Below are 22,695 nucleotides of genomic sequence, written 5' to 3'. Positions count from 1 at the left end.
ACACACTCTTCCTCCACAGCCAGGTGTTTACATCCAATGGAACCAGCAGGGGCACAAGATGAAGGTGCAAAAGGGGAAGCAGACAGCTTATGAGGCGCCCCTGGCACTGTGCCCTCTTCCTTTCAGGCATGGAGGGCTGTTGGCTTCACTAGGCTTTGCTAAGTGGTTGATGGCCTGTATGGACAAGGCTGCTTCATAGCCTACCTGTTCAACCGGGGCTGAGTAATTAAATTTAATTCCTTTCAGTGTTCACTGCTTAATTTAGTTGATCTGTGTTAGAGAGCTGTACACCCATGGTGTTTTGTGCATTGATGAACTTCAGCAGTGGCTTTACTAATTTTGTTGTTTTTGTTTGTTTAGTTGGTGTTTTGAGATAGGGTTGTACTATGCAGCCCTGGATAGCCTGGAACTTGCTATGAAGACCAGGCTGTCCTTGAGCTCACAGAGATCCGTCTGTCTCTGCCTTCTGAGTGCAGAGACTAGAAGCATCTGCTACCCTTGGGAGGCTAAGACAAAAACCACAAGTTCAAGGACAGCCTAAGCTACTTACGAAGACCATGCCTGGAAAACACAAAAAAGAGGCCCCAAAGATCTTTTGTTATATTTGTCAAAAGATGCAGTCACACACTCACAGCAAGTTTGCAGCTCTGATCTGACTTTTATTTGTGATTCTTCATTCAGGCAGCCTGCACTCTAAAAACACAACAAATGTGCCCATAAGAGAGCAGAGGAGGCTAGCTTCCAGACAGGAAAGGGCTGTGGGGTAGAAAGAGGAACTGAAAAAGCCTGGGCCTTTGAAAGTCACTTTCCCTAGGCAGGTTAAAGTCAGGGGACTTAGCATGGAGACTGGCACTGCTCTTTGGGAAGAAATATCTCTCTGTCCCTATTTCTGGGAATACACTGTTTCGGCTTGAGAATGTAACTTTGCCATAAGCGTCTCTGTTTTGGTTTGGTTTGTTAGGCTTAGATGAGTGCAATTCAAACCAACAATCTTTGGAAACTTTAATATATCAACAATATCTTAGGAATTAAAAACGGAAGACTTCTGAGATGACTCAGTCAGTCAATGAGGTGTTTCATCTTCAGAACTCACATTCTAAAAAGTCAAGCATGGTAAAATAAAGTGGAATAAATCTGTAATCCTAGTGCCAAGGAGGCAGAGGCTAGGGGAGTCCTGGAGTTTGCCAGTCAGTCAGCCTAGGCTATGTTGCAAGTTCCAGGTCATTGGGAAACACTGTCTCAAAAAAGACAGGGGCGAGGAGTGGGGGTGGGGTGAGATGGCTTACTAGGTAAAAGCACTTGCCACACAAGCCTGATGACTTGAGTTCAGTCCCTGGAATCCACCATGGAATGAGAGAACTAATTTCTGAAAGTTGTCCTCTGACTTCCACATATATATTTATGACACATGCATGCCTGGACTTACACACACACACACACACACACACACACACACACACACACACACACACACAGCACAATTAAAAACAAATCTTTTAAAATAGTCTCTATTATCTGCTTACTAGGAACGAGCTGGAACCTGTGCGCCAATGTTTCAATACGTGGTTTGGTTAGCGTGCATGGGGAAGAGCTAGCTTCCCACAGATCTGTAATTGAAGAGAAGGACCATCTTAATGGCCCCTTCAGGTAATTGTGCATGGTTGTGCAGCCCCCTGAGCACCCCACAGTCCATTGACAAAGTGAGAGTGCAAACTATTATGAAAATAGTCTCAGCCTTGTCGACTCCCTGAAAGGGCCTCAGAGATCCTGCAGTTCCCTGGCTCACACTTTCATAACTGCCATCTTTGCAAAATTATTACACATTCGAAGAATCGTGTATAATAGGAAGAAATGAAAACAGCCCAACTGCTGGTTGCTGTCGGTGCGGTGGTGAGTGAGGCCCACACAAAACAGGTGCCTAAGAGACAAATGGATGAGCCTGCCCAAGCATTGTGACAGGAGAGAGCCGTGTCACCTAGCTTCCTGTTGTGACTTGTGTCACATCAAACCTTCCTCCAGCTGGAGCCTTTTCATTTCTGAAACACTTGATTTCAGACCAAAGATTAAAAGCCTACTTCCTGTTTTGCAGGGATGTTTTTGCTGTTTCAAAATACCCCGCAAATGCAGGACTTGATAAACACAAAGGATCCTTGGAGGATCTGGCAAATGAAAAGGTCTTCCCTTGAGAGATTTGGAAGCACAAATCTAAAGTGCGTTTTATGTTTAAAGTTGAGCCTCTTTACTGGGATAAAAATCTTTCAGGGCAAGCAAAAATAACTAAATAAATAAATAAGGAAAATAAAATTCACTGTCCTGATCTCTAGTTACAAAGAAAAAAAGAACAATGGATTTTGTAGAAACCAAATAGACCACTGAAATTATCCTCATCAACACACAGTCTGTGTGGGCTGTAGGGAAGTGGACCATGAGTCCTGTGAGTGGAACTGTTTCCCAACGGGCTCCACCCTCCACCGCCACCAGTCACCCCGCCCCATCCCCTACATACCACACCCTTACATAGCTTCTACATAGTGTATTCTCTCAACATATGAGAACAAGTGGCCAAAGAGGTCCCATCTGGGGCCTGGGGAAATGGCTCAGCAGCTAAGAGCACTTTCAGAGGATGAGGTTCAATTCCCAGCACCTGTTTTATGGCCCACACCTGTAACTCCTCTTCCAGGAGATGGACACCCTTTCTGTCCTCCACAGGCACTACACACACGTGGTTGTACATACATACACACATACATGCAGACAAAACACTCATACACATAAAATAAAAATCAGTGAATCTGAAGCAAAAAGTCTGAACTGAGAAGAATCAACCATCACACACTATCCCCGCAATTATAACACACATATACATTAGTAGTGATCAGTACAGTCAGGCCTCACGAATCCAGGCTCTTGCCTGGCGAACTTACTAGTTTCCCACCTAGACTTCCACATGCTAGTACTAAAAAGCATTTTTGAGATACCAGATATCAAGAATCTCCCTCCAGCTAGGCCATGATGGTGCACGCCTTTGGACCCAGCACTCTGGAGGCAGAGGCAGGCAGATCCCTATGAATTCAAGGCCAGCCTGGTAAGTTCTAGGACAGCCAGGACTACAGGGGGAAAACCCGTCTGGAACCCCCCCCAAAATTTTCTATGTTCCTATTGTGGGATGTCTCTGTCACCAGCACTGTCCCCCAAACACCCACTTACTACCCTAATTTAGTCCCTAACGTCCAAGTAAACAGATATGAACCTCCAAGATCAGGACCTGATAGTCTCTAGTTAGAAGAAATTCACCCGGACTAGAGAGAGCTGGCTCAAGTAGCCACCTAGTAAGCAGTTAAGGGATTTTTGCCTCATTGTTGAAACTTTTAAATCAATAACCATGCATTCATTTGTTTTCCGGCTCCCTCTCTCTCTGTGATTTTTTTTTCCAAACAGTTTTGGGTACGTCACAACACAAGTCTTGGGGTGTAGTTCAGTAGAACACTTGGTTAACATGTGCCACTGAAAAAAAAATATATATAGTGTGTGTGTGTATGTGCGCGTGCATGCACACGCACGATTATTATTATTATTATTATTATTGGTTTTCGAGACACTATTATAATACAGCTCAAGGTGGAGCCTCAGCAGATCCCATGGTGGTGGGGGACAGGACAAACACACCATCAGGCAGAAATTACATGGGAAGGAAGTTTTATTGGGGAGGGAAGGGAGTGGAGGGAGTGGGGGAAGGGGAAGAGAAACAGGGAGGGAGGGAGGGAGGGATGGAGGGAGGGAGGGAGGAGATGGGAAAAGTGCTGCCTGCTCCTTCAGAGAAACAAGGGGAAAGAGAGGGAGTGGGCGGAGCTTGTCTGTTAAAAGGGACCTTTGCACCTAGTGACAGCAGCCATAGGAGCCTGGGCTGGCCAGGGTACTGCCTGAGTGCCTCCTGCCAGGTGATCGGGGCAGGCCAGCATTATGCCTGAATCCAATCCTAACACCCACCACTCCTGACTTAAGTGTGTACTTTAGCTCTACAATAAAACTTCTTCCTGATTCCTCCAAAAGAAAGTGATGATTGTTCTGAGTAAAATGTAAGGATGAAAGGAAAGAGAACTGTGGATTATTGAGGAGACAAGGAACAAAGAGTCCGTCAGTAATACCTAAACCTAAACATACATGTGTACACACACATAGGTACAATAATCTCTGAAAGGCAGAGAACACAGATAATATTTATTTTTGCCTTCAGGGAGGGGGCCTGGAGAAAGTAGAACATAACCTTTTGTCTTTGTTTTGTTGTGGTAAAAATACACATAGCATAAACTGTATCCTGTTATAACTATTTTAAAGTACATAATTCAATGACTTCTAGTACATTCACAGCGCTGTGTGACCTTAACTTCTGTCAAACTCCAGGGTATTGCCTCACCCCATGTTCATGAAAAAAAATTCTTGTTGCCTGCTACTTCCATCTTCTGGTTACTAGTAACTTTTGCTTTACATCTCTATGAATTACCTCATCTCCATATTTCATAGAAAAATAGCAATATAACCTATAGCCTTTTAAACATGTCCTCCTTCGCTTGGCATGTCCTCAAGGCCCATTTATATTTTAGACTGTATTAGTCTTCATTCTTTTCTAGAGCTGAATAATACTCCATTGTGTGGAGAAAATCTGTTTGTGGTAGGAGCCGGATACTGATGTCACAGTGCGCATGTGGAGGTCAGGCTGGAGCTTGGGTGGTCAGACTTGGCAGAAAGCCCCTTTACTCACTGAGCCATCTCTCTGATTTGTATATGTACTCATCAGTGATGACATCTGAGCCATTTTCAACTTTTAGTTATTGTGATTAGCACTATGAACATTGTGTACAGCCAAAAACCCCTTAGTGACTTTTCAGTGTTGTATCATGTTGCATATGTTGCCTAACACTACAAAAGACTGTTTCAATAAAATAAAACAAATGCATTACTTTATAACTGCCGCTTGTCAGCTCTTCAAGATCATTACTGGGTCAACAAACAGGTCTCCTAGGACCTAAAAGAAACTGAGGGATAGAGAGTATAAAATAGAATCCAATTTTAAAATAACCCAGTGGCTCTTCAAGCTGCAACTGCACCATTCATGAAGTGTTTCAGAAGCCTTGCCCTCACGGGCGTGGGAAGGACTGGGAGAATATGTTCTTGATTCATGTTTCTCAAAAAGGGAAAGCGATAATTAAAGTTGGTTTGACCATGTGACTATGTTGACTTGGTCTGATTCACGGATTCTCCCCGAGAGTCTGGCTCCTGCTGCGCCACAGACGTCCTCTAGGGGGCGAGCCCAGGGGACGCGGAGTTCTCGGAGGAGCTCTGAGAGGTAGACAGAGAGAACTGGGCCAGTAGAGTCTTTGCACAGGGAAAACACCATGACGAAGCATCCAGTGCATGGAGGACACTTGGGAGACGCGTTTCTCAAGCACTTTATTTTTATAAACAGGGAGACGAAGAGCCAGAATAACTGCTGCTGTCACAAACCCTGGAGGCAGGAAGCCCGGAACTGTCTGCTATGATGCAATGTGCAGTGTGGGGACAGAGGCTTTCCATAGCTCAGGGAGCAGAGTGTGAATGTCTCCACCCTAGCCCTCTGCCTTCCTCCTTCCGACCCCGCCGCTTACTTACATGTGTGACCCAGGGCCGGTAACTGAGTCTTTGTAGGTCATGTCTTTATCTGCTTCCTGCGGCCGGCAGAGGTGAGACCGGAACTCGGTGTGTATCAGACCTCCTTTATGCTCTATATATACGAGATTTTCAATATGTGCTTGGTTATATAGTTCCTTTGAATAAATGAATCTTTTTCCTTTCTCTCTCTTTCTTGTCTTTTGAGACAGCGTCTCACTACATAGCTCAGGCTGAATTTCTCGAACCTCCTGCCTTAGTCTGGGATTCTGGGATTTACTGGTTTGCAACACCCCACCTTCCCCAAATAAACCTTACATTTTTATTTTCTGTATCATCATCATCGTCGTCTGTAGCTATCAGATGACAACTTAAGTCAGTTCTCTCCTTCCATCAGGTGGGTTACAAGGAGCTCAGGCGATCCAGCTTGTATAGCAAGTTCTTTTACCTGTGCCACCTCCCCGGCTCCCCGGTACATCATTATTGGTGACATCTTCTCATATGGGGAGGTTGACCCTGGCAGGGGAAGAGAATGAGAGTCCTGAGTGTAAGCCCCACTGCTGGGGTCAAAGGCTCCTCTGTGAAGCCTGCCCAGTTCTGTGTAGGTTCTGCTGTCTGACAACAGGGCAACCTTTGAGCCTCTCCAAGGCCAAAGGGGCCACAGCCTCCTTGCCTCCCTCTCCTGCCTTTGGAGAGAGCTGAGTTTGGCTATTTCAGATATCACTGACCCTCCTTGCCCATGGGTATCACATGCACAGATCCAACCAATCATGTTTTAGGAATGTTCCTGTGGCTTTGTTTTGATTGTATCTAGAATACTTTTGAGAATGTACAACTCTAGGTTCAGAGCACACATCTGTGGTGCTGGGGGGGTGCAAAGAGATGGGATTTTCTTTTGTTTTGATTTTTGAGGCAGGGTCTTTCTACATAGCTTGGCTGTCCTGGAACTCACTATGTAGACTAGACTGGCCTCAAACTCACAGAGATCTGTCAGTCTCTGCCTTTTGATTAAAGGCATGCACCACCAAGACTGGCTAGGGAGAGGATTCTTAAGAATGACTGTTAGCCAGGTGGTGGTGGCAGGGGGCTGGTACATGCCTTTAATCCTAGTATTCAGGAGGCAGGGGCAGGGGCATAGGCAGCAGATCTCGGTTTAAAAAAAAATGACCAGCCGGGCAGTGGTGGCGCACTCCTTTAACCCCAGCACTCGGGAGGCAGAGGCAGGCGGATCTCTGTGAGTTCGAGGCCAGCCTGGTCTACAAGAGCTAGTTCCAGGACAGTCTCCAAAGCCACAGAGAAACCCTGTCTCGAAAAACAAAAAAAAAAAACAAAAAAACAACAAAAAAAAAGACCAAACAAAGAAGAGAGTGAGGACCATGTTCTGTCCTTACTGTGGTAGCCACCCAACTGTATGCATGAGTCAAAATCCATGAACACGTGCAAGAAGGGAGTGGAGTTTATTGTAGATGGGAGACTATGGATTACTGAATCCCACTGTCCTGCACAGAGGTAGCAATGGTCAATAAACTGAAGTTTTTTAAGTTGGTCTTAACAAACTATATGTTCTCTCTCATATACAGATTTTACCCTCCAATTAAAAACAATCTTATGTGGAAGCCTGGAGAGATGGCTCAGTGGTTAAGAGAGAGATGACTCTGTGGTTAAGAGCACTCACTGCTCTTGCAGAGGACCTGAGTTTAGTTCCCAGCACCCATATGGGGAGGCTCAAAACCTCCTGTAACTCTAGTTCCAGGCTATCCTTTAACTTCTTCTGGTCTTGGTCGGCACTTACACACACATGGTACACATACATATATATGATCAGGCCTACACACATACATGTAGCTTTCTATTTAAGATTTTATATTATTTTAATTATATGTGTGTACATGTATTCAAGTACCTTCAGAGGCCAGAGACATTGGACATCCTTGGAGCTGGGGTTCTAGGAGTTTGTGAGCCACCTGTCATGGGTGCTGGGAATAGAACTGGGGTCCTCTGGACGATCAGGCTATACTCTTAACTGCTGCTCCATCTCTCTAGTCCCAAAAGTAGGATTTTTTGGTTTGGCTTGGGGTCTTATTTTCAGTCCTGGTATTGAACCTAGGGCTTCATGTGTGTTCAGCAAGCGTTCTGCACTAAGCTACAGGCCAGCCTTCTTACCTTCTAATTTTTACATGTATGTAGCTATGGAAACTGAATGTGTGTAAAAGTCATAAATCTAGAAAGGGGCCACTCTAAGGAAGAGGGTTGGGGAGGGTAATAGGTCCGATGACAGAGAAATGGAAAGATGACTCTGGGGTCAGAAGGGTACAAAAGAGAAGAGTTGGGAGGGCTAACCAAAACAAAGTATGGGTGAAAATGTAGTAAGGAAACCTGTTCTTTGTATGCCGACTCTTCTTTTTTCTTTTTTAAAGACCTGGGTGGGCGTGTTGGCTTACTCTTCTAGATTCCCAGCATTCAGACGGCAGAAGCACGCATATCTATGTGGGTTAGAGACCTGGCTGGTCCTACATGATGAGTTCAAGGACAGTCAGAGGCACATGGTGAGACACTGTCTGAAAAAAAAAATGGAGAGATGACTCAGTGGTTAAGAGCAGACATCAGTCTTCCAGAGGACCAGAGTTTAGTTGCCAGCAGCCATGCTGGGTAGCTCACAACCACCTATAACTCTAACTGGAGGGGATCTGATGTTATTTCCTGACCTGCACCAGCAATTCCTTCAAACAGATATGTATGTGTAGATATTTTAATCAAATCATAACTGTTTTTTAAATAACAGTATTAAATGCAGTCTGATGAGAAGGCAGGAGCCAGGCAGTGCGCACACACCTTTTATCCCAGCCTCCTAGGAAGAGGCTGGCAGGTCTCTGAGCTTGAGGCCAGCCTGGTCTACAGAGTGAGTTTCAGGTCAGCCAGGGCTATACTGAGAAACCCCGTCTCAGAAAGAGAGAGGGTGGGGTGGGGCGGGGCAGTTGAGTAAGTTCATGATTTGGTCAGGTCCCGTTAATCTCCAGGTTAGGGTAGCAAGCTTTGGCTGGACGAAAAGTGTCTGTCTAAACTGAACATGTACAGGTTTTCTCTTGTCATTATGCTATTGTGTAACAGCCTTGAACATAAATGTATTTGGTGTCTTTGCATTATGAAAGTCCAGCTATCTTTTCTAAATTTTCACAATTTATACCAGATATATAAGAAGACTTTAAAATTAGATTATAAGTCTTAATTCTTACAGTTTTCTTACTGGAAGTAGAATGGAGTGGTGCTAAATCATACACATTTTTCATTATATAAAATGTTGCAGGGCTAGGGAGGTGGCTCGGTAGGTAAAGCGCTTGACGTGCAAGCATGAGGACTTCTGTTCAGATTCCCAACTCCCATAAAAACTGGTGGTGGCAATATGCATTTTAACCTCAGTGCTTGGGACACAGAGACAGGCAGATTCCAGGAACTCATTGGCCAGCCAATCCAAGCAAAATGGAGAGCTCCAGGTCTAGTGGCAGATTCTTACTGTAAATAACAAGGTCTGGAGAGATGACTCAGTAGTTAGGAGCATTTGATACTCTTGCAGATGGTAACCCAAGTTTGGTTACCAGCATCCATATCAGGCAGTTTTCAGTCACTTATAACTCTAGCTCATGGGGACCTAACACCATCTTCTGGCCTCTAAGGGCACCTGCATACATGTAGTGCCCATGCAGAGGGGCCTGGCATGCACACATACAAATACACAGGCTATGTGATGGAAGGTGCTAGAGGAAGACACCTGAATTTGACCTCAGGCTTCCACACATGACCGGGTAAATGTGCCCCGCCCTCCACCAGGCACATACACATAAATAAAACACAATATTGTTCTTTTTAAAAATCATGCTACAATCTACAAAACCTGGGGGAGGGGGCGGGTAGAGAAAAGAAAGGAAACTTTCTTACAATCCCAGCAGAGTTTAAAACATCTTAAATATATCTTTTGACAACGTCCAGATCATGATTTCTCTTTAAAAATATGCTTCTTCGCTACATAATGGTGACATTTGTTCTTCCGTCCAACATTTCTTAAGTGCTTACTACATATTTAGCACTGGGGTGCAAAGATAAATTAGACACTGTGTTGTACCTTTGCCCTTCATAAGTGTTTCAACTTTGTCAGTGCATAGGAAGGAGGGTGCCCTGACCTGACAGATAAAAGCAGGGGGCAGGAGACATCTGGCAGGGAAAGGAAGATCAGGGAGCCCGGGAGGCTAAGGAGTCTGGGGAAAGAAGAGGTGGGAGGCAGTGTTTGCCAGGCAAGTAAATTGTGGCAGGTGTTATAAGCAGTTAGTTTAGCCCTGGGAAGCTCTCAAATTTCATCTTAACCCCTTTCTCCAAGATTAAAACAAACAAACAAACAGAAACACTTTATCTGTACAGATACTGTTCTTTTGTAATAGCTGACAAAGTTTTCAAGATCTCATCTGCCCGCTGTCTTACTTTCCACTTAGCTGAGACTCCGTGCCAGACTTTGAGCTTTCCTCTCCTTGGGTCATATGCATGAATCTTGCGCCCTTCCTTGTGTGATTTCCTTGGAGCCATTCCCTGGTACCCTTGAGTGCTCAGTTGAAAATCTTATGACTAAGTGAATGGATTTCCTCTTGGGAGTCTCAGCATTCCTTTCTTCCTCCTCCTTCCATAACTTCAGTAACACCTGTGCCAGGCTCATTGCCTTCTGCTGTTTTTGAGTCTCTGAGTTACCTTCCGGTTTCCACTCAAGTCTGTTGCTTTTCCTGGCCAAGTGCCAGGTGCTGCCTCTTGGGGGTGTTTCAGTGCACACCGGCCTCCTTTGGTCTCCAAGAGGCCAATGAGCTCTGGGGAAGGAGGAAGAGACGTCTTCGTACCTGGCCAGAACCCAAAAGAGCAGGCTGATCAAGTCAGAGCCCTCACACCTTGGACCTGCCCCAACTCCACCCAACGATTCTATCAATGTGTAAATCTGGATACTGTTTGCATAAGTCTTCCTTCTGCCTACCCTTCCCCCAGCAAGAAGGTACAGTCCAGGCAAGAACCGAGGGTAGGACTCCAATCTGACGTTAGGAAACTGGACTCACACTTTCTAGTCAACTCAGGATTTATTTGCATAGCAGCCCCTGCATCATACTATGGATAGATGTTTTAGTGAGATGTGACAGAGAACAGGAGAAAAATGCTGGCATGGAATGAGTAGCTCTGGGTTGGCCTCCTGGCTTGAGCACTTTAAGTGTCAGTTTCCTTATTGGTAACAGGATGGATTTAACTGCATGGCTCTCAAAAGTCCCTCAAGTACCAAGGGCCTACTCCTGCATCCTGTCCCCAGGGAGAATGCTGCTACAGGACATCTGACTTCTCCCATGATGACCACTCTGCCCTCAGAGTTAGTCCCACAACACCGGCCCCTCACAAGGACCTAGATTTAGGGTAGCCTGACAAAGATGAAGTACAGAAACAAGGGAAACAGTTTGTTCAAAGGAACCTAGCTCCTAGAAAAGCCCACATTCTCAAGAGACTGAAAAGACCTGGTGAGGTGCCCGGAAAGCCACAGCTACTAATAGAAATCAGTGATGTGATTCCACTGGGCTTTCCCCTTCCCCTCGGCTCTCCTCACTCCCCAAGATGCTTCTCTCGGAAGCCAAGATGAGGGCATTAGGTCACAGAGTATCTCATAAGAGGAGGTGTTCCCTGCCCTTTACAACCCTGCTCTCTGGCCCTCTGTCTCCCTCTCCTCCAGAGCCAGAGACACATTAGCCAAGTTCCTGTGTGTGTGTGTGTGTGTGTGTGTGTGTGTGTGTGTGTGTGTGTGTGTGTGTGTGTGTATGGGGGGGATATCATTTATTTGTGCTTCAAGCTTAAGGCTCTCAGCAAGCTCAAGTTCCTTCTACAGCATGGCGGTGACCCTAGGGAGGGCCTCTAGCAAGCTCTAATCTGTAGCCTGCTTTCATGGAGGTAAGATCTTCAGGTAGGGTCTTCCTGTTTAGTCAGGAAGAGAGGCTCCACCCCTTCCAGGGCCCGAAGCTCCCAACATGGTGCCACCCGACTCTTCAGAGTCCTTTTAGTCTTTGTTAGATCATGGTTGTCTGGTTGTCGTGTGTGTGTCTGTGTCTGTGTGTGTGTGTGTGTGTGTCTGTGTGTCTGTGTGTGTGTCTGTGGAACTAACCCAGGGCCTGTGCATACTGGGCTATCACTAACCCATGGCTTGCCCACTTTATTTTCCAGTGTGAATATACTGGCAATCTTCTCTCCAAATCTTCTTCTAAGGAGGCTAGGGCAAAAGATAAAGTTCCAAAATATGTGGGATGAAGCTGGTGACTCGTGTTTATCAGGAACCTATTGTATGAGTGTCAGATGTTACATGTTTTCACGTGATTACATACATTCCTTAATACCTCATGGGGGAGGGATGGTTATAACCCTCCATTTTCTAGCTTTGGGATCTCAGAGGCTCAGAGATAGTAAGTCACTTATCTAAGGTCACATTGTTACTATAAGGTAAAGGGACACACAGACTCAGCTCTGTCCATCAGGCTGCTATACTCAAATGACAAACATTTACTAAGAACCTACTTCAGCGATAAACAGATAGAACTATCTGTTCTAGTTGCATTTTGTTGCTGTGAGAAAATGCTAACCACAAGCAACTTAGGGAGCCAGGTGCATGCCTTTAATCCTAGCACTCAGGAGGCAGAGGTAGGCAGAACTCTGAGTTTGAGGCCAGCCTGGTCTATAGAGTTCCAGGTCAGCCAGGGCTACACAGAGAAAACAAAACTTAGAGGAGGAATGGATTTATCTGGCTTCTACTTCCAGGTCACAGTTCATCAATGAGAGAAGTCAGGGCAGGCACCCAAGCAGGAACTTGAAGCAGAAACTGTGAGGCTTCCTGGCTGGCTTCTAGGCTCATGCTTAACTCCCAGGACCTCCTACCTAGTGAGTGGAGTCACACAGTGGGCTGGGTCCTCCCACATCAATTAATTAATAATCAAGACAATCCCCACAGACATGCCTACAGGCCAATCCCTCAACTGAGACTCTAGGACAATACACATACACAGGAGTAAAGAATGAGCAGTTGGTGCACTCCAGGGGTACAATGTCTAACAAGGAGGTTCTGTGAGTGTGAAGAGATGGGAACAAGGGCTATCTCAGACAGTCATGTCCTGTGGGGACATGCTCTAAGAAACGAGTCATTTGATGATGTCATTGTTGTAAGTACATCAAAGAGATTGCCAAACCTAGATGGTATAGTCTGGTCCACACCTAGCTATATGGTGTGGAGCTGTTGCTCCTAGGACCATTATGAACAAAACACAAGATTACATCAAACATAAGAAACAATGATGCAATTCTGAGGTGTGGTAACCTCCAGATGTGTGCGATGTTGCTGCCAGTGCAACCTATCATTCTACAGTAAACATTTTTTATAAATGGGGTACATTCTAAAAAACACCAGTAAGAAGTCTAATAAGTACATAAACCGGCAACATTTATTATCAAGTATTTGCTGTAGATTGTTACATGTGCCATACTGTAGGTGTGTTTACATCAGCAGCGCCACCAACAGTAATGTGCTGCTTTTCATCCTTATAGAAGCTACAGTGTCCCCAGGCAATGGAGATCTTTTTACTCCATTGCAGTCTTACAGGGCTATGGTGACCTGCCATGGACTGAAGTATAATTACAAGGTTTGTGACTACGTAGGCAGGGTGTCATGGGCAAGTGATGAAACTTGGAAGAGGAAGGAGATGGAGGAAAAAAGAAGAGTTGAAAGAGAAGTCGGAAGAAGAGTAGGAAAGATGGGGAGAAGAGAGAAGGGGGGAGGGAAGGAGAAACGTGGGTGTGACTGGTGGCAGGAAGCTTTTTGGAAGATGGGCTTTGTGCCTCTACCTGTGTATATGGGAGAACTTCTTGGATGAAGCGGTGGAGGCAGAGGAAAGACCTTCAGGGTCGGCTCAGCAATCAAGTCCCTGGAGGTGAGGAGGGAAGAGAGGCTAGTCAGTTGGGAGGGATCGAATGTAGGGAGGGCTGTGTGCTGGGGAGGGGCCTGGGCTTGCTTCTTGGAACAGTGGGAGTTGATGGGGCCTTCTGGTGGTGCACAAGCAGAGAGAAGTCATGAATTGGCAGTGAGACTTGGAGATGGGAAGCTGGGATGTGTCGCTTTCCTTCTTTGGATAGCCTCAGATCCCCCATAAGGGAAGAGGCTTGGCCCAGGTGTTGGGAATTCCTGAGTGAATATGGGCTGAGCATGAGCCAGAGTGAGGGTTTTGAGTGGAATGTGGCCTGATGTGGAACTATAGGAAGCATGAGGGTCCTGTGGCAGCATCAGGTGATGGGCAGTGGAAATGGAAAGGAAAGGCAATATTCTAGGTTTTCATCCCAGTCAAACGATAAAGATGTCCTTAGTCCTCAGAAATTCAGGCTCACTTATATGAAACTCCTTTGTGGGGCATGGAGATAAGCAGGGTGTTTGAGACAGGGTCTTGCTACACAGTACAGTCTGACTTCGTAATCCTCCACCTCCTGGGTTGCAGTTGTATATATCACCATGCCCAGCTCGCTCTCTCTCTCTCTCTCTCTCTCTCTCTCTCTCTCTCTCTCTCTCTCTCTCTCTCTCTCTCTCTCTCTCTCTCCCTGTCTCTCTTTTAAGAAAATGTATACAAAAATTTTCCCTAATTGCACTAAAAACTTGATGAAATTGTGAAACAGTTGTCTTCTATTCACTATGCTTTCTGATTAAGTTATAAGAAAAAGAGACAAATGACCACAGCCAAGTTAATAACATCAGGTTGTCAAACACAAAAATATCTACTATTAATAACTTCACAAACAGTGATGTAAACATTAGGCACTCAGTCTAGAGCCCTTTGTCAGAGCATGGGAAATACAACACTGCTCATGATTTTTCTCAACCCAGTTTATGTTTTTAGAGGCCCCCACTCCTGAAGAGCTCAAAGTTTTTTTTCAGTATAGACTTCAAAAATACTAAAAATAATCCTGATCAATCTCTTTCCCCCATTGCAGGGCAATTTTTTTGTTGGGTGAGGAACGACATTGGGCTTTAATAAATAAATTATTCAGTGTGTGTGTGTGTGTGTGTGTGTGTATGTGAGAGAGAGAGAGAGAGAGAGAGAGAGAGAGAGAGAGAGAGAGAGAGAGAGAGAGAGAGTGTGTGTGTGTGTGTGTGTAGGCCAGTGGATAACTTGCAGGAGTTGGGTCTCTCCTTCTACCATGTGGGTCCTAGGGATTAAACTCGGATGTCAGTTTGGCAGCCTTTACCTGTGGATTCATCTCTCCAAAGCGCAAAAGGAAACAACAGGTATCTAGTGAAAAGTCATTTTCCTTCCTTCCTCTCCTCTCTTTTCCCACCAAGGCTTCCTCTGCTGAGCCAGCAGCTGTTCTGTTTCTTCTTGGTCCTATTTCTGGTCTTCTGGGACTAGCTTTAGTGTGAGCTTTTCAACATGAATACACATTTATTTGCCAGAGTAATGTAATTCCCTGAGTGCCTACCACGTGCCAGGCCTTCTATCCTGGGCTACCCCTGCCTTCAGCAGGACATTGTTTTGAGCCTAGGGGCTGTGTTGTGTGCTTTCCCCTCTATTAGCACTTAGATAATAGAAATAAGTATATATTAGGCACCAACTGCATCCTCAGTGCTATTCATTCCAAGTGCTGAGAGAGATCTCAGCCCTTTCTTCTTTTTTTTTTTAACACCTGGCATAATTTTTATTGTATTGATTTTTTTTTTCTGGTTTAAGCAGCTACTTGCTTCCCAGTTGAAGCAGTGTGTACACTCTGCACACAGAAAAAAGGCCAAGCCAAGTACACCAAACTCTTGAGCAGAACCCAGCAAGCAAGGGTTGAGATGGCACCAGGAGCTGCCAGAGGACTCCACAATGCTGGGCCTATGCATGTTCTGGGACTAGCTTCCTTCTCTGAAGCCCCCTAGCCTGTTAGCTCTGTAATGGCTCTGCCCAAAGGATGCTTAGTCATCTCCCATGGAGCCTTGCCTTTTCAGATCTCCTTTAGCTTGAAAACTCAAGTTACTCAACAGGGAACTGAGAATGGCCAAAGAGCTCTAAGGCCTCTCCCTGCTTTTCCACCATTGTTCTTTGGGAGGTCTATAATGTTAAATAACCACCGGAAAATATTTACAACCAGGCCAGTGGCTGTAGAGCATTTTTAATGGTGTGGCTATAAAATACACTTACAACCTTTGGTGTGGTTACCCAAATGAGTAAATTATGGATGGTGACACCTTAAGAAAAAACAGTTCTCATCAGAACTGTGACTCCCTGTTCTTTCTTTCCAAACATTAAATATTTGGGTAAAGGAAGCAGAGGAAGGGTGTCCTCATTTAGAAACAGTGGTTATTATGCCCATCTTGTAGATGGCAGATCAAGGGAAGCAGGCCCTGGAACCCAATGGCAGGTGAGACCACTGCATTGTTTCTCTTTGAGTTCACTGACTGGTCTAGAACTATTAAATCTGTGCTCTAGATAACTGAGAATTCGTTTTCAGCTTAGCTAAATATTCTCATGGATGAACTTCTGAATCAGCTTAAGCTAAGGAAGAAGATGGGGAGGCAGAAATAGGGAGAGTTCTCTAAACCTAGAATTTTTTTCCCTCAGTAGGCTCTGAGACCTTGAGGACAATTGTTGAAGGATCTAGTCAAGACAGGGTGTGGTGAAGTAGCTCCTAACTGCACTCTCAGCTTTGCTTGCTTCTGGCTACTATGCCCTGTGGTTTTAATTTGCATTTCCCAGATGACTAATGCACTTGAACATCTTATAGATATTTAATCATTGCTAGTTTCTTTCACCTTCCTGTACCGCACCTTTGTCCCCTTCCCCAACTCCCAGGACCAGGGGAAAGTGCCACCTATAAGGATGCCAGAGTCCCAAGGGACCTAGACTTCTTTCTCTAGCTCCTCTGCCTCTCTTGCCAGTCTAGTGGCTCAGTTTCCATCCTCATGCACTTGACTCTCCAGCCAGGCTGGGGGACTTCAGCGACTCTCTACCGCTTCTGGAAGCTCGGCAGACACTGTTCGTTCTCTGGCCTGAGCACTACACCCTCTTCCTCCTCTCAACCTTGCACAACTTACCTGGGCAACTGAGGTATCAAGCCAGTCTAGGATCACATGCTGCTTCCTCCAGGAAGCCTTACTTGACACGTCCCCCTCCCCCACTCACCAGGCTAAGTTAGTTGTCCCTTGTTTGTGGCTTAGCAACATCCTGTTCTTCCCCTTCGAGCACTTATCACAGGCTGTTGCAATCGCCTGTTTGCTAGCTGGCCTCTTATGCTTTCCCTCCTGTTTGCAGATAGGACTGTGCAGTCCTCACTTTTATATCACAACGCTTAGGGCGACAGTGACGTTTGTTTAATGATCTGGTCCAGATCCCTTTAAAATAACTTAAATCCATAAAACCAGGCGTGGTGCTCTGGAGGTGGAGATGGGAGGATCATAAATAAGTTTAAGGTCCTTTTTGGCCACATAGTAAATTCGAGTCTAGCTTGGGATATATAATGCCCTGTCTAAAAAAAGAAAAGAGCCGGGCGTTGGTGGCGCACGCCTTTAATCCCAGCACTTGGGAGGCAGAGGCAGGCGGATCACTGTGAGTTCGAGACCAGCCTGGTCTACCGAGCGGTTCCAGGACAGCCTCCAAAGCCACAGGGAAACCCTGTCTCGAAAAACCAAAAAAAAAAGAAAAAGAAAAAAAAAAAAAGAAAAAAGAATTAGACTCTTTCAAAGGCAGGGGTGGTGGGGAGGGGGTTGCTAGAGAGATGGTTCAGTGGTTAAGATCACTGGATACTCTTCCAGAGGACCCAGGTTCGATTCCTAGCACCCACATGGCAGCTCCAGTCCCAGGAGCTCCACCTACAATGGCACTGTATGAACCTACACAATAAAACAAAAATAAATATGATCTCCAATAAAGAGCAAAAATTAAAATCTAACCTTCCGTGCAAGCCATAACTAAACCAGTGATTTCAGGCCACTGCCACCCATCCTCCCACACACCAATCCTCCTGACAAGGACTGCAGGAAACAGACTTCCACACCACCCACCACACACCAAGCCAGGACCTGTGTTTGAGGTGTCATTTCACAGTCGGGTGGCACTTTGAAACTCAGGGGCTCTCGGGTGCAGTTAGGCAATTAACGACTGGGGGCTGGGGTCGAGGTGGGGGAGGTGAGTGACATCACAGCACTTTCCATCTTTACAGTGGCAATGTGATGTCAGCAGCCCACACAGCGCTGCAGTCTGTGTCTCCGTCTCTTTAGTACCTGAAGGATGGCAGGGTATCAACAACATTTGTAGAAGTGAAGGGATGGTTGACTAGGGAACACGGAAAGGGCAGCATGAAAATTTAGAAGACTCAGAGTCCCTCTGGGGGCCTAGCCTAAGGTATTGCTGTCTTCCACCCCCGCCTGACAGACTTCACTGGACAAGTATTTGTGTTGTGCGTGAGCAGCTGCCCTCAACGCCAGGTACAGCAGGTGGTTGTGAGTTCCACTTAAATTCCATAGGTAAAAAACTGACCATAAGGTATGGGAGAAAGCTGAATTTTTCTAGCTATGAATGGGGGTGGGGTGGGGTGCAGATTTGGAGCCAAAAATTAGCTCTTACTGTCTGTGTGGACAAGGACGATCTTGCCTGGAAGAGTGGCCCTGACGGCTGCGTGCTGCCGCAGAGCGGGGGGAGGGGCACTGGGCAATCATTCAGCTCCATACACTGATTTTACAAATGAAAAGACTGTTGGGTGCTGGAGTCCCACTGCTTTGCTTTATCGGCCAGTACTTTCATCTGCAAAGTGGGTCTTTGGTAAGAAAAATTTCTCATCTGCTTCATAAAAGGAGCTCTCAGAGATAAAGAAGAGATCCTCCCAGACAGGGGTGGGGATGTGTGTGTGTGTGGGGGGGGGGAGGACGACACTGAGGCCAGAGGGCCGAGAGTTCAAGGCCTGCCTGGGTTACGTAGGGAGATTCTGTCTAAATGAACAAATAGCAATAGAAACTGTGAGGTGGAGGACAGAAACGCTGTTGCTGGCTTTGAACATGAATGATTCTCCAGCTACTCACAAGCCTACCCACAAGCAGCTTCCCATCGGAAGGAATGCCAGGTTCCCCAAACAGTACTGCAAACATCACTTAAAAGCAAACATGTGTGGGAGGGGTGAGGTGGCGGCCTTCTTTGATAATTGCACACTTACTGTGTAAATTTGTGCAATTATTTAACCTGAAAGTTGTCTTTATCTTGAAAATAGTAGAGGTAATAATGCACATCCAGATATTAAAGAAATGAGATCTCTCCATATAGTCTCTGGCACTTACTTGGCACTCAATAAATACAGGTTTCTGTTCTTAACTGGTCCAGGTCCTTTTACTGACTAACCTACCTATGGGACCATTCTGTGTAATTGCTGATGTAATCACTCTCAAAGGGGACAATTCTATCAACACTCCATCAGTAGATACAGTCAGCTTTAATATTTTCTATTGCTAACTTGGTGTGGAGACTCCACAGATGAAAATAAACATGCTTACTCCCTAGAGAGACTGAACTGTGAACAGAAAATAACAGTCCCACGAGACAAGCTGTAGGGACAGAATGGGGGTGGTGGGAGTGGGAGCAGAGTTGGAGTTGGCTTGGGTAAGTGATGGAGGGCTGCCCTGAGAAAGCTCTGGGCTTCACTGGGAAGGAGGGGGCGGTGGTAGGTGGAAGAGGATGAGGTGGGGGAGGACATAAAGTGAGGAAACACATTTTGTATAATAAGGGGCTATTTTGGAATTGCTGCAGATGAGGACGCCAGTGAGGAAATTTGAGCAGGAAGGTGACAGTGACCCCACCAGTATCCCTAGTGGTAAAGTGAGGGTAGGCTAACTGGAGCCCACAGGTACCTAGCCCACCCCACCCCACACTCTTTTTGGGAAGTGGTACAGGAGATTGAATATGGGGTCACACACCTGCAGACTCTACCTGATATAGTCTATTCTCCTAATCACTCTTGTAGTTAGTCATTTAACAGTCAGGGAAGGCCTGCTGTGAACCGAAGGCAGGCTGTATTCCAAGAGTTAGAAATCAGGCAACACACAAGGACTGGCAAGGTCTATTTTTTCAAGAAGGGGAAGGATTATAGATAGATCAGCAAGGACATCCAGATAAAGGCCTAGGAAATGAGACTCAGGACGGAGGAGGACTCAGGTGGCTGCCCTCTCCCAGTTTAACAATGCTTCCTAGTCTCCAGTGGTCTGACTTTGGTTTTCCAAGGAGGCTTTGCTTCTAGAAAGATTACTGTGGTAAATAATTAAACCAGTATGTTTTGTATTTCTAGGGAGCCTTGCCTGAGCAGGGATAGTTAAATCCAGTTTCCCCCCAGGACCTAATCAATCTTGATAATTGGTACTTGAGGGCCACAGCTTCAAGATGTCACAAATCTAATGTTTTAGGAAGGTCTCAGACCTTTTACTGACCATAGTTTCTATGTAATTAAACCCTCCCCTTCCCTCATTTCCTCTCTTCCCAATGCATATGCACACTCTTTAAAAAGACAGCACTGGTGAAATTGTGCATGGCTCTGCTGTACAATATGCACACTTTAAAATCAGGCCTGCCACTTCTGGTGGGTTTTAAACTGAAACCCTGCTTCAAATGCACCTTTTCAGGCAGCTGGGCAGCACATCCCGGCAGCTGCCAAGCATAGCAGAGCAGGGGTGGGGGTGGGGGTGGGGGTGGGGGGGAGCTGGAGACTGGTACATCACCTTCAGGGGTGCTGGTATGTAAGCCTTTGGTGTTCTTTGGTGCCAGAGGGATGCCAGCCAAGAAGAAGAAGCGAACATTGTATTAAAAGCAGCTGCAGAAGCCAGGGGCTTGAAAGGCAGATTTCCCAGTGTGCCCTGTGGTCTTCCCGAATTTGACACATTTACTCACTGCGGTTTTGTTTTAGTTTTCTGTGATAACTTTCAAAGACACAGGAAAAATCCAGTTTTAGGGTTATTAGTGAAAACCTCTCTGCCCAGTTTCTTTGGATTACCTGTTAGAATTTGTCCTCTGAGGGACAGTCAGTAGTGACTAAATTAGGGTTTCAGCTCCAAGAGTTTTGTTTTTTCATTCTGTTTGAAACACTAATAAAAACTGTAACATTGTTTCTTTAGCAGTTTACACCTTACAGGTACTTTTTACACTCCTTTGAAAACTATAAACTCAGAACTGAATGCTAATTTAGCTATCATTTTCTGAGATCGGTGCTATTTACATTGATTGGGTCTATTTCTTAAGCTCCCCTCTTCCTGGATCTGACAGATCCACCCCTTCCTCCTTCATCCACGGAAACTTATGTATTGGACACCCTCCAGGTTCTACATATTTTGTTAGAAATAAAGCAGGAAACCAGACAGACTTGTTTGCTACTCTTATGGACCTCCAAGGGGGAAGACAGACATTAAACAAATAATTACATACAAGAAGCATGTTTTTAAAAGGCACTGTGGGGGCAGTCAAGGGCATGATACCCTGGGAGGTAACCTGTGGGCTGGGGCAGGGTCAGGAAAGGCTTCTGGTAAGGAGGTAGGAAGTGATGTTTAAACTGAGGTCTAGGGGATTAGAAAACAATTTCTCAGAGGTTGAAAAGAACATGGCATTACATACTAGTATCAACGGCAGTAGGGGAAAGGCGCATGCTCCATACTAACTGAGGGGCAGTGGACGCTGAATGCGGGTGAGTGTCCAGCAGGACACAGAGAACGCTGCTTGAGCAAGACTTTTCAGATAAATAGGTGGAGGAGGCTCAACAGGGATCAGATATTGTGTATTTTCCTCTCTCATCCCAAGGAAGCAGCCTTCACCTGCTATTTTTAAAACAAGAAAACCAAACTTTTATCTGTTAATTACTACAGGATAGGAATTCACACAGATAAGTACTGTTTTTCCAGTGGATAGGAGAGGGAAAAGGCTTGAGAGGACTAGCTCTGGTTCGCTATCAAGTAGCCAGCAGAGCTAGCCTCTCAATCAACACTTAAGAGGCAGCTCACTTTCTACACCCCCTCATTGTCAAAGCTGGTCCAAGCCTTGTTTTTAACATCAATATTATACAGCTTGGGAAAGTGGTAAAGGAGTTTTGACTGAGGAATCTGAAATACCACCGTGGACAGAAAGCCCTAGGTAAAATCAGGCAGAAGACTGAAGGGTGGAGTAGCAAGGGTGGAAGTGGCTTGCAGGGTCCTAGAGGCGTGTTCTTCGGGGAGGTGCCTGAGCTAATGAACCACTATCCGGCCCAGCCGGTTAATCATTTCCTGACCTTTCTTTTTCCTGCCTGAAGGATTGCCACATCGGTCTTCCCTTTCCCTTGCTTGCCTCCTGCCACGCAAGGCTCCTTCACCAGGTAAAACAAAACATAACAAACAAAAAAACCAACCCCAACTTTAGAGACTAGGTTTGTCAAAGTTTCAGGCATCCTCAGAGCCCAGACAGTGAGGTCGCAGGCTTTCTCCCTCTAGAAGCTTGTTCTCTCTTCACCTTTTTCTAAAGAGAGATCAGGAGCTGGGGTTCATTCCCTCGAGAGTAGGTTATACTCTCCGTTTTACTGAAGCAGCAGCTTGGGAGAGTGTTTTGAGGATTAAACAAGATACGGCATTGGCATTCGAAGTGCCTGTCTGGGAGACTGTTGTGGGAGTCTAACAAATAAATGTTACACCGCCTCCTTTTTTTTTTTTTTTTTTTAAATCACCTGGTAACCCGGACCTTGTGCAGCAAACCAGATTGTTATTTCATTCAACTTCGAGAGGTACAGGTATGAAAAGTCCCACAATAGGCAGTGAGTCACAATGGCAGGGCTTACACCCAGGTACCCCGGAGGTCCTGTGGGCCCAGGCTTGCAGCATCTTGTGACGCACTCAGGCCAGAGTTCAGAACCCAGAATGGTTCAGGACTGCACCTGCTACAGGGAGCACTGTTCTGGGCCCCCTGCAGCCGGCGTGGCTACCGAAGGGCACTCCCCAAAAGCCCCCTAGCCTGTTTCTTCCAGTGTAAAATGGGATTTCAATGCTTGTCG

General features: G+C 45.8%; 1 long non-coding RNA gene across 1 annotated transcript; it reads right to left on the bottom strand.

Moving 5' to 3' along the window:
* Positions 1 to 5,429: 5,429 nt before the first annotated feature.
* LOC110341919 lies at positions 5,430 to 22,449 on the bottom strand. The gene is made up of 3 exons (XR_005874667.1): positions 22,372 to 22,449; positions 8,020 to 8,201; positions 5,430 to 6,159 (listed from the first exon to the last, which is right to left on the bottom strand). It is a non-coding gene; the product is annotated as an uncharacterized LOC110341919 (long non-coding RNA).
* Positions 22,450 to 22,695: the final 246 nt, after the last annotated feature.

Source organism: Mesocricetus auratus, unplaced genomic scaffold, assembly GCF_017639785.1.
Source record: "Mesocricetus auratus isolate SY011 unplaced genomic scaffold, BCM_Maur_2.0 Super-Scaffold_100691, whole genome shotgun sequence".
NCBI lineage: Eukaryota > Metazoa > Chordata > Mammalia > Rodentia > Cricetidae > Mesocricetus > Mesocricetus auratus.
The sequence above is the reverse complement of the archived record's forward strand: the minus strand, read 5'-3'. Positions and strand labels throughout refer to the sequence as shown.